This window comes from Benincasa hispida, chromosome 1 (assembly GCF_027475165.1).
Source record: "Benincasa hispida cultivar pf3 chromosome 1, pf3_genome.v1.1, whole genome shotgun sequence".
Classification (NCBI taxonomy): Eukaryota; Viridiplantae; Streptophyta; class Magnoliopsida; order Cucurbitales; family Cucurbitaceae; genus Benincasa; species Benincasa hispida.
Genome location: NC_143478.1, coordinates 92,707,860 through 92,723,484, shown reverse-complemented (window position 1 = coordinate 92,723,484; position 15,625 = coordinate 92,707,860). Strand labels below are relative to the sequence as shown.

General features: G+C 32.1%; 1 non-coding gene across 1 annotated transcript; it reads left to right on the top strand.

The window, feature by feature from the left end:
• The first annotated feature begins 4,412 nt into the window (after window positions 1-4,412).
• On the top strand, window positions 4,413-4,486 carry TRNAR-UCG (transfer RNA arginine (anticodon UCG)). The gene has a single exon. It is a non-coding gene; the product is annotated as a tRNA-Arg (tRNA).
• The last annotated feature ends 11,139 nt before the right edge of the window (window positions 4,487-15,625 follow it).

Here is a 15,625-nt window from a genome sequence, read left to right as displayed (position 1 = left end):
TCTAGAGTTTGATCACTGGACCGCCGTTAAGAATATCATCAAGTATCTTCGAAGAACGAGGGACTACATGCTCATGTATGGTTTGATCTTGACTGGATACACAGACTCTGATTTCCAGACTCATAAGAATTCTAGGAAATCCACATCAGGATCAGTCTTTACTCTTAATGAAGAAGTAGTAGTCTGAAGGAGCACCAAGCAAAGGTGCATTGCTAACTCCAATATGAAGGCTGAGTATGTAGTAACTTGTGAAGCTGCTAAGGAAGATGTATGGCTCAGGAAATTCTTGACTGATCTAGAAGTGGTTCCAGATATATCTAAGCTCATCACCATTTATTGTGATAATAGTGGTATTGTGGCTAATTTTCGAGAGCCTAAGAGTCATAAACGTGGAAAGCACATAGAGCAAAAGTTTCTTCTCATTTGAGAGATTGTGCATCAAGGGGATGTGATCATCATGTAGATAGCTTCAATGCAAAACGTTGTTGATCCATTTATAATGCCCTCACGAACTAAGGTGTTTGAGGATCACCTGCAGAGTATGGGTCTACAGGACATGCCACATCTAATCTAGGGCAAGTGGGAGTGTGATGGGTGCATTTTATGCCCTTGTTTCTTATTTTGTGTACTTTTGTATGACTTTTATGATGTATACCCCACTAACTTTAGGAAAAGTGAGAGATTGTTGGGGTTTGATGCCCTAAATCTCGTGGGTCCTGTAGTTTGTAATTGTGTTATACAAACAATTTATTTATTTTAATGAGGTATTTTATTTGACATTTAGTAGTATTAACCCACAAAACCAATAAACAATCATTCATATAAGGACATGTGAGCAGGGGTATTCTATACAAAGGGATTTGTATAAGAACGGACCACGAAATGAAGAGTCTCATTATATAACGCCGTTAATAATAGAGACTTACATTTCACCAGGATGACCACAAGTGATATGACTTGAATCCTGAATGAGTTGTGAATTCCTGCCTATGAAGGTGGTCCTTTGATTTGTATGGATGAGAGTGGCCAGTTCGTGACTCAATATGCCTACCATTTTGGGGATTTATCTGATTGGAGAGTTGGGAACACAACTACACAAAATAAATTTCACTTCTTGCCTAATGTCGGGGTAGGTAGATAAATTGCTTCTTTAAGGATTGATTTAAGGGCTTGAACAATGTGGTACTACACCCTCTCTTAGCCTGAGAGGGGTTTGGTCATAGCTGGACTATGACCTATTGTTCATTAAGGATCAATGGTACTTAAGGAGATAGATGTAACTACAGGGACAAAACAGTAATTTTGGTATATTGGTCAATCTAAAGATCCATAAAGTCCCCTCTGTATCTCAACATGAATTATTGAGAATTAATTTTGGATTAATTTGAATTGTTCAAATTAATTGAGGGATTGATTATATATGATATAATTAATTTTAATTAATTATATGTGATAATTATTATAATGTATTTGATACATTATAATATAACGTTTATTTTGAGAGAAATTAAATATTTGGATATGATTCAAATATTAATTGTATGGATTAGATTCATATAATTAATTTAGTATAAATGTGATTTATATTAAATACCATAAATGATTGAGAGAATACAAACTATAGGTCATATTGTATTTGATATAAAAACTATAGGTTATGAGTTATATTTGATATAACATATAATTATATCTATAATAAATTAGTTGTTATAAACATATATATATTGGTTATTAAATTAAATTATTTAAAACTAAATGGAGGGAGTTACAACTTCCCTCAATTCTCTAAAAAAACGTGTGGAGATGGAGTTACATGATCTTGATAGCCTTGCTTCTGAAGCAAATTGTCAACTGTTTTTTTTTTCTTTCTCCCTGTGAAAGAATACACAGAAAACTCTTTCCCTCTCAAATCTTCTCTCCCTCTTCAAAAAATCAGAGAAGCCCACAACTCTCTCTATAGTTCTCACCCCTAAGGAGAATACAAGAGGCTCATTTGTGGTGGTGTCCATGTTGAGGGGTTTTTCTGTACGAAGAGTTCGTGACCAATTGGGAGGAAATTCGTGAATAATTGGTTTTTCAAGGGTAAGTAATTCCAAATCTTAATTTTTTCTTAATCTTTCTGTTTAATCTCTAAAAGTATGTTGTAATTTCCTGTAAAATGCATAATTTTTTATTTCTCTATTTTTAATTCTATGTGAGATTTGAAAATTGGAACCAATCGCGCTTCTGCTATGGACCTCACAGTCCTTCGGAATGATTAGGATCAGATTATTTATAATACTTTACAACTATTGTAACACTTACAAAGTGGACCTTATCCGTAGTGTTACCAGGATAAGGTACCAAACCTTATCCATATACCACAAACCATTTAAGTTATTACATGATCCACTTGTATGTCAACCATATGCATGTTTAAGCTACATTAAATAATCTCGAATCTTATTTATTGGATTGAGTTATACAATTCTAAATGTCAAATAAAACAACTCCTTATTTTATTAAATAAATGAATTTCGTTTACACATTACAAACCACGATATTGAGGGCACAATCCCCAACAACGACAACTTCCTTGAAGTCTTTATAATCAAAACAAAGTTTAGATATTAGAATTCAATTTTAAAACCTTAGTCGAAATCAAGAGAATGTTTAAGAGGGATATTCTTACCCAAAATACACCATAAGTATTAACTAATCACTTCGAATAAGTTCAAAACTACAAACAACAAGCTTTCACAAGTCGAAGACTAATTAAGATACTTCTTCAATTGAGTTTGAATCTTAACTAAATATTTTAAAATTGACCAAAACATAACAAAGGAAGAATTCCAGGGACTTATAATCTAATTTAAACGCTTAAACCAATATGAAAAAGCAAAATGGTATACTCATTGAATCTTACCAAGAAGAAATCTGAACCTTGTTGCTAGTGTTCGAAATTTGAACCTTATGCCAAGTGTTGAAAGTTTTGTTCCACGATTTAATTAATGCTTACAAGAATAAATAGAACATATTAGATCTTCTAGCTTACACAACATTACACAGCATGCTTATGCAATAATTTCGCCTTGAATTTATGCATTGAAATTTAGAAGAAACAGAGAATTACGTCGACAATATAGAACATATGGTTACAATAGTATATGATTACACAGTAAAAATTGCCAATAAGATAATAATGACCGTTACTTGTTCAAAGAAGTATACTTCAGATGAGAAAATTAGTTTGATGGGCCTTCTTTGAGTTCTTTATACTTATAAACTAAACCATTTTAATAAGAGAAATGATAATAAAAGAAGACCCTCTTGACTCCTCGTTGCTCTCGAAAAGGAATCTGTAGCTCGTTGAAGAGCTCAAACAAGTCAATTTTGACATAATATAGAATACTACTTCCTCTCTGTCAATTTGAAATGACTTTCTTAATACTTAAATTAAAAAAAGAAAAATTAGAGAAGAGATCGAGGAATATAACATACTGAAAAAATAAATAAATTTGAAGAAAAATGGAATAACAACGTATCGTGAAGGTTTTCTAAAATTAAAAGTGAATCGAGAAAAGGGGAGGGAAATCGTGAAAATGAGGAAGAAATGAGAAAAAATCGTGAAAATGTGCAGGAAGGAGAGGGAAATCATGAAAATGAGAAGAAATGAGAGGAAAATCGTGAAAATGGGGGAAAGACGTAGAGGAAAATCGTGAAAATGTCATAGTTTAGAAAAAAAAAAAATACTTATATGTGATGTCTTAACATAATTTTTTAGTGACGCTACTTTAGACGGTATTGCTAATAATAGTATTTTGTGACGTATTTTTTAATATGTTGCTATAAATTAATTATTAGCAACGAAAATTAGTTATGTTGCTAAAAAATTGTCACTGAAAAGATTTTCTTGCAGCGAAGGATAATCTAAGTTATAATTAAAATTATTTATATTCAACAACACTTCTTTTTAATCAAAGAATTATGATTGTCTTCCCATTTTATAGTTTTCAAGATAGCAAAGTCGTTCCTCTAAAAGAGAAAAGATAGCAATTGTTGCATCTAATGTCTATGTATATGATTTTTGTTTGGATGGGAATAATAGTAGAAGTTGGACCAAGTATAGAGGATACAATATCATACCCTCCTCAATCATTAAAGATTTTAAAGTTGTTAGGTTGTAACACCTCTATGTTGAAAATTTCTTGGTGCGTATATGTTATTCCAACTTACTTCAAATTTACAATAATTTTAATCAACTTTCTGATCTTTTAAGTTACTGATTGGAAAATCATAGAATATCAAATTTTATATATATTTTGGGGGAAAGTACGAAGTATTTATTTATTTATTATTTTAAAAAAGAAAGTACAAATACAAAATACCTTATTTTAGTAATTATATATTAAAATTATTTTATTAATCAAATTGACCGCATAGCGCAGTGGATTAGCGCGTTTGACTTCGGATCAAAAGGTCGTGGGTTCGACTCCCACTGTGGTCGATCATTTTTTCTTTTATGTTATTTATTTATTACTATGCATATAGGGATACGATTTTGTTATCGTATAAAATTTAGAATGTAACCAAGTTATTTTGAAACAAATTAAAGTGTTTGACAACTCAAAATAGCTTTTAAAATATTTTTAAAGTTCATTTTAAACAATTTTTATCAAAAGAGTTTAAATTAAAATAATTTTTTTAAAAAAATATTTTTTTTCTCTATACCCTTAATTGATTTGGAGTTTAATTGACAAAATCAAAGTCTCACAAATGCTTATCCAAACAAAACATAATGAAAAGTCTAAATTGATATAATAATAATGAAAGTTCATAGTTTAAATTAATACAATAGGTTAATATATTATTTTGATCCCCATACAATATAATAGCATTAGAGACTAAATTTAGTATTTATTAAAAGCAAATACAATTTTATTGTGGGGAGTAAAATGGGACATTTGATTTTAGCTATTCTTCTTGGTTGTTGATTTTAGCTGCAAAGATATTCACCATTTAATATCGACTTCTTATTAATATGATAAACATCTAAGGGTGTATAGACTAAAATTGAACTGTTATCCCAGTATAAAGACCAAAATGATATTTAGCCACACAATTAATATTTTATAATTTAAATGATATAACCTGATATTTCCTAAAAATCTAATAACAGTAGTAATTATCAAAGTGAACTTAACTCAATTATAATTGATATGACTTTCTTTAGAGGTTAAAGGTTCGATCCTCATCCTGCGTACTCCCAAACGAAACGACAATAATTAACCAAATGAATATAAGTATGAGACTACACACTGTTCTTAAAAAAATTAAAAAGAAAAGAAAAAGAAAAAAGAAAAATAGATTCATTAAAAAAATTCAAATGGTTTAAGAAAAATAGATTCATTAAAAAAATTCAAACGGTTTAGTCAAAAATTAAAATCCATTAAAGTTAATTCAAAATAATTAAAAATCAAAACAAATTATTAACTTATCTTAAATATGAAACGAAAAAACAACCAATTGAAGAGAATGGAGAATAGAAACAAAGGAGAAAATATTGCAAGAGGGTCAAGTGTTTCAATTGAATTCTACATTCATTTAAGTAGAAACAATACAAGTATTTAGAGGAAAAATAAGAAACTAACCAATAATGTATTATCCTTAATTTTCTACCACCAACCTAGAAAAGCTCCCTTAATCAATCCACTAAACCATTATGCCACTATCCTCCAATTTAGGAGGCACTATCCTAAATAAAAGTCATTAACTTCAATTAAAGAAAAAACTAATTTAATTAATAACTTGCAAAATAAGCTTGCACTAATTTTTAAACACTCTCTCTTAGTGTAAACAAATGATCAACAACACCAAGTGCACTCCTGAATTCTTCAAACTTGACTTTACCAAGAGCATTAGTAAATATATCAGCAACTTGCTCCTTAGAATGTATCTTCTCCAATCGAATATCTTGCATCAAGACTTTCTCCCAAACAAAGTGAAAATGTGTTTCAATGTATTTTGTACGAGCGTGAAACACTGGATTTCCTTCAAGCTTGATTGCACTTTCATTATCATAACAAATGGAAACTGGATGGTTAAAACTGGAAGATATTTCTCCCATAAGCATTTTTACCCAAATACACTATTGGGTAGCCATAATAGCTACTATATATTCTGCTTCACAAATTGAAATAACAATAAAGGATTGCTTCTCACTGTACCATGAAATAGTTCTTGAACCTATATTGAAACAGTATCCTGTTGTGGAATGTCTGTCATTTACATTACCAACCCAATCTGCATCAACAAAACCACTTGAAACAAAAAATGTAGCTTGTTTGTAGAACAAGCCAAAACTTAGGACGCTCTTCACATATCGTAGAATCCTCTTTGCTGCAATTAAATGAGTTTCACATGCTTTATCCATAAACTGAGCAACAATACCAACAGAGTAAGAAATATTCAGCCTTGTGATAGTTAAATAAATTAAACTACCAACAAGTTATCGAAAAGGTGTTGCATGAGCCACTCGTTTTCTTTCTTCTTTAATCAACTTTAGGGATGGCTTCATGAGAGTAACCATTGGTTTTGACTTATTCATGTCAAAATGATCCAATAAACTCGCTGCATACCTTTTTTGTGAGACACCAACCTTTCAACCTCCAACTCAAGAAAACATCTTGCTCCACCCAAACTTTTCATTTCAAAACGAATAGACAAAGCATCTCGAAGACTATTAATTTCAACTTCGTCATCACCTGTTATGATCATGTCATCAACATAGAGTAGTGGCATTGTACATCATGAAGTTTTCTTTTTAACAAATATATTTGAATCTACATTTAAAGATCTAAACTCATAAAATTCAAGATACTGAGCAATCTTACCATACTAAGTATGAGGAGCTTGCTTAAGACCATACAAAGCCTTCTTGAGTCGACATACAAAACTTGAGAACTCTTTAAAAACAAAATCGTGAAGTTGTTCCATGAAAATGTCTCGATCTAACTCTCCATAAATAAAAGCATTCTTCACATCTAACTGCCATAATTTCCAATCTTTGCAAACAGATAATAAAATAATTGTCTGAATAATTACCATTTTAGTAATGGGATAGAATGTCTCTTCTTAGTCTAGACCATATTGCTGTGAAAAATCACGAGCTATAAGAACACAAGCTAACCTGACTGACTTCATCGTGTTCAAATTAATAAGAGGGAATTTAATTATATATGATATAATTAAATTAATTAAATTATATATGATATAATTGATATAATGTATTTGATACATTATAGTTTAACTGGAGGAATAAATATTTGAATGTGATTAAAATATATTATCTATGAATGAGATTCATAGTTATTAAATTTATAAAAATATGATTTATATTAAATGCCATAAAATAGAGAAAAAAATATAGTTTATATTATATATGATGCAATATTAAAACGATAGGTTATAAATATAATATGATAAGTTGATTATCATATTTATTTATATTATTAATTATTTGGATAATTAATCCATTTTTTTCTCTCTAACCACCTTAGTGTGGGGTTAAGTAGTTTTTATGGCAAATGGAATAAATAAAATATGAACTTTATTATTCCATATCTAAGACATACGAATTGTGGAGAATCTATGCGATAGATTGAGAGAGCATATACAATATGCTCATTGATTACACGATTGAGTGATCTTGCTATATGATAGTTTTCTTCTTCCTCAATCTTCTTCCTCCTCCAAACTCCTAATCTCCCTCCTAACCAAAATAGTCAAAGCCCACCACTCCTGGGTTCTCATCCTGAGAATATCGAGGTCACCAAGTGGCTGTGTTTTCCTCTTTTGGTTTGTTCTTATTGCTGTTTGGAGAGTTCGTGACTGTTCGAGGAGCTCGTGATAGTACGAGGGATTTACTTGAAGAAATGTTCTTCAAAGGTATAATCTCTAAACTCTTTTTGTTGTTCAAAAGCATGTTGTAATTTTATTAAGATGCATAGTCTGTATATTTTAATATAAACGTTAGTTTTCAATCGAAATGAGATTTGGACGATTCGCTTCCACTCACGGATCTTGTAAATCAAATTCCTTCACATTAATGACAGATCCATTCATTTTCACCACGTTGAAGTGGAACATCATGTTGAGAACATGTTCTCTAACAGATGCCCCCTCTTATATATATGTATTGAAGATGTTTTTCAGAGCGTCATGTCTGAGTTGTGCGGACGGTTGTCTGAACATCCCCTGTAGGGACTCCATGATCTTACGGGCAGTGATTATTGGCTCATGCTTCCTGGCCAAGACTTCATAAAGACTTGCCAAGATATATGCTTGGGCCTTCTCATTTTCCCGTATCCAACGCTCGTATGTCTCCCGAACGTTTTGAGTAAATTTAGCATTGTAGAAGTCATTATGAAATTTGTTGGAACATATGCTTTATTTATATTAGTATTCAAGCATTACCCATTTGGAATAACCAATCAAATTTAGCAAAATAATTTAATGCACCCTAAGCGACATCTATTCTGCAATTATGTCTCAGTGAAGCAGGGTAAAAGCCCACGTAGGGTGATCAGGTACCCTTTCATTGAAATGAGACCATCTCAACCAATATACAGAACAACTCCTTTTTACTGTAAATATTAGTCACCATTATTCAGTTCATAAACCGTTAACTTGCTTAATATTTTCTTGTAAGTATAATCCCTCATTTTAGATTTTAGAGTTCCACCCCAATGAGCCAACCATAGGGAAAAATCGATGGGGACAAAAACTAAAGCAATCCTATCCATTTCTGGAGTTTGAGTAAAAAGTCATGCAAATGTCATCCGTAGGGGGACACAAGCAAAGGCGTCTCGAGGTCGAGCATGAAAATTTACTACAAATTAATGAGAGAGACCGTGTGATGTGTTGACCTATACAAACACCACCCATATGGAGACACAAGCAAAGGTGCCTCGAGGCCGAATATAGATTCCACAGTGTGAACTTATAAGGAGAAATATGAAAAGGAAAAATGAAGTGTCATATACCAAAATTTTCTCCCACTAAATGTTTTACCTAGGGTTACTTAACTTAAAAAAATATGGCTACTTATTTTTACTAAGAGTGTTCAATCAATGATTGCATGCTTGTTGCAAATTTATCTAATTCACCTTTTCAAGTATGTTCTCAAGTAGGGATGTTGTGTTCATTCAACTTAAATACCCTAGCCTAGACAGAACTAGCCTTAGACAAAAGGTCCCTTATAGATACATTTGCTACAAATTTAATCTTTTAATTAAAACAATTTAATCCTATTAAACTGATTAAAAGATTAAACTTATTTCTAATCTCATTAGAAAGTGATCTTAGGTCTACGTGAATCATGTTTTAAAACTATTTTAAAAAATGATTTTAACGTAAGGTTCGATGCAATTTTGAATTATTGATTTTAATTTCTAATTTCACCTAATTATTACATTTATAAAAGAAATGAAATAAATTAAAACCAATAATTGCATGTGAAAGCATATTTAGGTAAATTATAATAATTATAAAATAACCTAAAATAGTGATATGTTTCATGCAATTTCATTTAATTACTTAACATACATAACACTTATATAATAAAGTAATAAAATAATTAATAACATCAATCCATCCATACATTCAAATTATGTATTATAACTCTTATAATATAAATGATGTATGATTATGCTAACATGAGCATAGCTCAACTGGCATAGTATTTGTACTATTGACCTCGATGTCCGAGGTTCGATTCCCCTTATTATAGGTGAAGTAAGAATTTGAAATGTTCAAACTCGAGCTTTAGAAAAAATTGTAATTTAATATGTGATATTAAATTTATTTTTTAAAATATTTTCTACTCTTCCACCAAAATCTCTTTACTCTTCACTTTACTAGAGTGAAATTCCCTTTATTTTTTGTATCCATTGATTGGTTACATCTAATGGATACAAAAATATATCTATAGTGCGAAGAGTGTAGCTATCAGTCTTTAGTGAAGTGATCGATAGTTAATGAATGTTAATCAATCCAATTAAAGAGTTTAGTTGATTAATCTCGTATCATTGGAGCTTCTAATCTGTAAGTTCATAAGGTCCCCTTATTAGCTCAATAAGGATTAATGAGAATCAAATTAATTATAGATTAATTTGAATTGTCCAAATTAATTTAAGGGAATTAATTGTATGAGATACAACTAATATGATGTATATAATAGATTATAATATAAAATTTAATGAAATAAATAAATACTTGAATATGATTCAAATATTAATTATATAAATATGATTCGTATATACACTATAGGTTAAAATTAATATGCATATGGTTCATATTAATACTATAGATTATGTGGAATATAAATTATGGTTATATTATATGTGATATAACAAAATAAAGGTTATATATTATATGGATATAATATATGGTTGTGTTTAATTATATTAATGTAATATAATAAAATTAAATTTGAATTTTTGAAATTCAAATTATTAACTCCCTCGGAGTTATTAATTAGTGGAGGGAGTTATCCGTCATTCACTATCTCTCATATGTTGAATTGTGGCGGTAGAATTTTTAGATTATGTGATTTGTATGTGTATGTGTGCGCGCGAGTGTGTATGTGTATCTGTGAGTGTGTGTGCACGTGCGCATGTGCATGTGCGTGTATGGGTGTGTACGTGTGTGTGTGTCCGTGCGTGCGTGTGTCCTTATAACCTAACCTATAATTTTAATACAAATCTTATTCATATTAATTTTAACCTGTAATATTTATATGAATCTAATTCGTATAAACAATATTTGAATCTTATTCAAATATTTATCTCTCACATATTATGTAGTTTTAATTATAAATCATATTTATAATTAACCATATACTATAATGTATCAATATACATTATACTTTATATTAATCATATTAATATAAATAACATCTTTAATTTCCTAAACAATTTGAACAATTCAAATTATTCCAAAAACAATTATTCATTGTTTTATCCTTAGTGAGCTAGCAAGGGACCTTTATGGATCTACAAATTAGAAGCTCAAACGATACGAGATTAATAAATTAAATTAATCAATATTCATTAACTGTCGGTCACTCCTCTAAATACCGACAATTGTACTCTTCGCACTATAAATATATTTATATGTCCATGGATATAACCAATCAATAATGAATTGATCTTCACGAATCACTCATAACTACAACTGGCTCAAATTACTATTTTACCCTTATAGTTACATCTAACTCCTTAAGTACCTCAGATCCCTTTAGTGAACAATTAGTTATAGTCTAACTTTTCTGGCCAGTGAAGGTGAGAATCCTCATTGTTTAAGACCCTGATTTGACCTTTAAGAGAGCAATTCATCTATTTACCCTTGAATCGGGAAGGAGCGAATTCCATTTTGTGTAGCTATGTTCATAGCTCCCTACTCGAACAAATCCCCAAAATGATAGGTATATTGAGTCGATGAATTTGGCCACTCTCACCCATAAGAATCAAAGGATTACCCTCATAGACAGAAGTTCACAACTCACTCAGGGTTAAGTCACCTATGGTCATCCTATTGAAATGTACTCTTCAAGAAATTGTGTTTTAAATAGAGACTGATCATTTTACGGTCCGTACTTATATAGACTTTTTATATAGGATACCTTCACTCACATGTCTTCATATGAATGATCAGGATCAGATCATTTGAAACACTTTACAACTATTGTAACAATTACAAATTGGGCCGTATATGTAGTGTTACCAGGATAAGGTACCCGACTTTATCCATATACTACAGACCATTTAGTTTATTTCTTAAACATGATCCACCTGTATGTCACCCACATACATGCTTAAGTTGCATAAAATAACCTTGAACCTTAGTTTATTGGATTGACTTCATGCACAAATAAAATAACTTTTATTTTATTAATAACAATTCGTTTATACAAATTTACAAACTACAAGAATAAAAAGATTTAGGGTACCAATCCCAATATAAAGACCGAGGTAAGACAGAGGCTACCAATGTCGAGGCTCATGTCGAGGTTGGGATTACTAATGCCAAGGCCGAGGAGACCAAGTTGAAGCGAAATTCCAAGGCAGAGGCTTAGGCTGAGGTTGCGACGACCAATACCGAGGTCGGAGAGACCAAGTTGAAGCGAAGAGCCAGGCCGAGACTGAGGCTGATGCTAAAACTACCAATGTCGAGGCAAAGGATATCAAACTAAGGTCAAGGAGACCAAGTTGAAACAAATGGCTAATGTTGTAACAACCAATGTTAAGGTCGATGAGACCAAGTTGAGCCGAAGAGCAAAATTCAAGGATGAAGGTCAAAATTATTAATGGAGTGTGAAGTTATGATCAAAATTTCACAAGGAGCTGATCGACGTCAACCCTAAGCACATCAAGGTACAATATTTTCACCAACCAAACGTGTCCAAACACCACATACGCACTACGGAAGATGGTTGAAACCGAGGTCAAGGCCAACCCTAAGCACATAAGGGCAAGAGATCCCAACCTCATCCTAATGTCTAGGAGTTTGTGTAAACCCTAAGTGTTCAAGGTTGAAGTTAAGGTCGAGGCCGAGGCAAACCTGCCGAGGTCGAGGGCGAACCGATCAACAAGATCACGAAGTAGCACAAGCTAGAATAAATACACCCAAGTTGATTCTAGAATGTTTTACTCATAACTGCAAAATATCCAAATCTTAAGACCCAAAGAGTGGGGGCTAATGTTATGGGTGATTTTAGATTGAAGGATGTAAATGACATCTAGTGCAAATAGGAACGAAAAAGTCAAGAAAAACATGATAAGGTCTAAAAGTGGCAACTAAGGACAAAAGTGGACCTAAGAAAAGGAGGTTGGCTTAGGCCTAGCCCAAGCCAACATGCTCGGCCTTGGCCTTGGCAGAAGGCGACCCTTGCCAAATGCCTAACGGGGCATGCTTTGCACATGCTCCAACCCAAGAGATTATCTTAGGCTTAAAATATAACAAAAGAAAGATGCTCAGCCTCAGTGACTCTTGCCAAATGCCTTAACACCTAGCCTAAGGAATCATTTTAGGCTTGGAATATTACTAAAAAAAGTCGCTCGACTTTAGCCAAGGTCGAGGCCAACCCTTGCCAAATGTGAAACCATGCACTCCCTTAACCTGTTAGATTATCTAACTAACCTAAAGTAACTCCAAATAATGATACCATATGGCTACGCATGGCAACGACTCCAAATGACAATGATGATGACAATTACAGAAGAAGATATGAGCAAGATACAACTCTATTTTGATGGAGTTAGTTCTGAAACTCAATGAGATTGATTATGAGTAAGATATGATGAAGGTGCTAGGTATGTGTTAACCTAATTGAGATACACTGGTGCACCTACTGAACTATACCCTAAAAAAAGAGCAAAAGAGGCAAAAGATTTCAGAAAGATAGAGTTTTCTAGCTTTTACAACTGTGAATTTCTATTACAAATGGTTTAATATGAGAATAGTGTGGATTGAAAGCAGTTTCTACGGTCAATTTGAAGAAATATATGTTGCACCAATGATAGGAATATATTCAAATCAAGTTGATGTCTAACAAATATTCGACCATATCATCTCAAAAGTCTATCAATTTATGAAGTTTTGGCTTGAAAGTTCTATATTTGTTGACAGAGACAATGCAACATAGAGATTATCAAAAAATTATCATTGAGGATAAATACCTCTTTCAAACTCTACATCAATAAAGTTAGAGCCATAACAAGTAAGGCATAAGATTCAGACATCGGAAAGAATGATAATCCATTTAGAATTCCACAACCAATCCAAGACAATGATCATTGGAGCATATCTCAAAGACTCTAACTTCAAATACCTCTATGAAATAGATAATTTTTTCTGTGATGCTATACTTAAATTCAATTATCAATTTGTATATATCAAGGACTATAGGTTAATTGGAATACATAAAGAATGTACAAAAGAATATGTAAATTGATGTAACTACATATAATTTGGATGCAAAATTTTATAAAGACAACTGAAAAGCCTCAAGAGGAGACTTAATTACTCATGAAAGAGAAGATTTTCATGAGAAACCCAATTGGGACTCAAGCAATTTTCTAAATAGAGATATTTGGTGAAAAGCTGGGGATTAGCCACCTCATAGTCAACTAGCCAAATTCAAAGTCCAAAATTATCCACGAGTCAATTAAGAACCGTCACAAAAGATAGACAGATTAACCTCACTTAAGTGTGATAAAACAAAGAAGCTATGAGACTAATGATCAAGTTACTGGAGATAAGCAAAGAGGCTACGAGACTTATGTTTAAACTCAGGATTTTTGAAGATAAGCGAATACGACGACCAATATGGGAAATGATGGGTGAAGTAAACATAACTCCGCCCTCAGGGCGGAGAAGGATACTAAGAAGCTGATTGAGCTGTAACAGGCTTAGTTAGATAATATTCCACGTTTGCTCATGACTTGAGGCCCACCTTGGGTTATGAGAGCAATGACCTGTTGTCAGGCCCATCCTTGGGGTAGGCCTAGTACGATTTAGCGCATGACTTTGTCATGAGATGGAGAATTGCATTAGAAAATCAATTGGATCTCAAAAGGATTTGGCTGGATAGGTCTAACATCCTCTAGCAAGTTCGAATTAAGTTTCGCAACGAGGTATCATGGAGATTGTACTCCCTGATAGGTTCTTAGAATTAAAACTCGCGAAAAATAGCTTGGAAAAGCACGAACCCTAACTTGGGAGCGGGGGCTAATGTTATAGGTGGATTCCAGAATCAAGGGTAAAATGATCAAATGAGAGTAATAGAAGACTGAAGAAATAGACCCAAGGACAAATTAGGCCTGGTTCCTCGGCCTCAACCGAGATTGAGCCTCTTATGTTAGCCCAATGGCCAGAGACCCAACATAGCTAGGTCTTAGGGATGAAATTGATGAACATGAGAATAAATATGGTCTAAGTGTAAGCATACACTGTCGATGAACCAATAAATCTTGAAGTATTTCGATAATTAAATCCTACACGACTTTTTGTGAATTCAATTTTTTAAAGAAATAGTTTTTTGATGCAAACCAAAGGGTAACCGATAATAAGTAATTTTGAGTTTGAATGTTGATAAAAGCAATAAATAAGAGTGTTGAACAAGGATTTTAACCAAAAGGGCAGTGTGCCTTGGGCAAGCGGTCACACCATACCCGGACAAGATAAAAAAACTTCTTATTAAAATGTTATTTTTATTAGGCTTTTGATTTTGGAAATTAAATTGTCATTATTATTATTGATATTTTATCTTTCCAAGACAAGGCTTTTTTGAGTTATTTCCTTTTTTTCTTTTTATTGATTGATTGAGTTGTCTTTTTTCTTCTCTCTCGAGGGGTTTTCATCTTATTTAAAGAAGGTAATGAGTTGTTTATTTTTTTTTTTCTGGAAATTTTTTTTTTCACGAAAATTTTTCTCTCTCCTTCAAAGAGTTCGTGGTTTTCTTCTTCCATTGTTGGAAAGAATTATTTTCTTCCTAAAATACTTTTTTCTCTTCTCTCCTCCAAAGAAGGTCTTCTTAATTTTAGTAAAACAATCTTCTCTCTTTTTCACATAGAAAGGGTTGGTT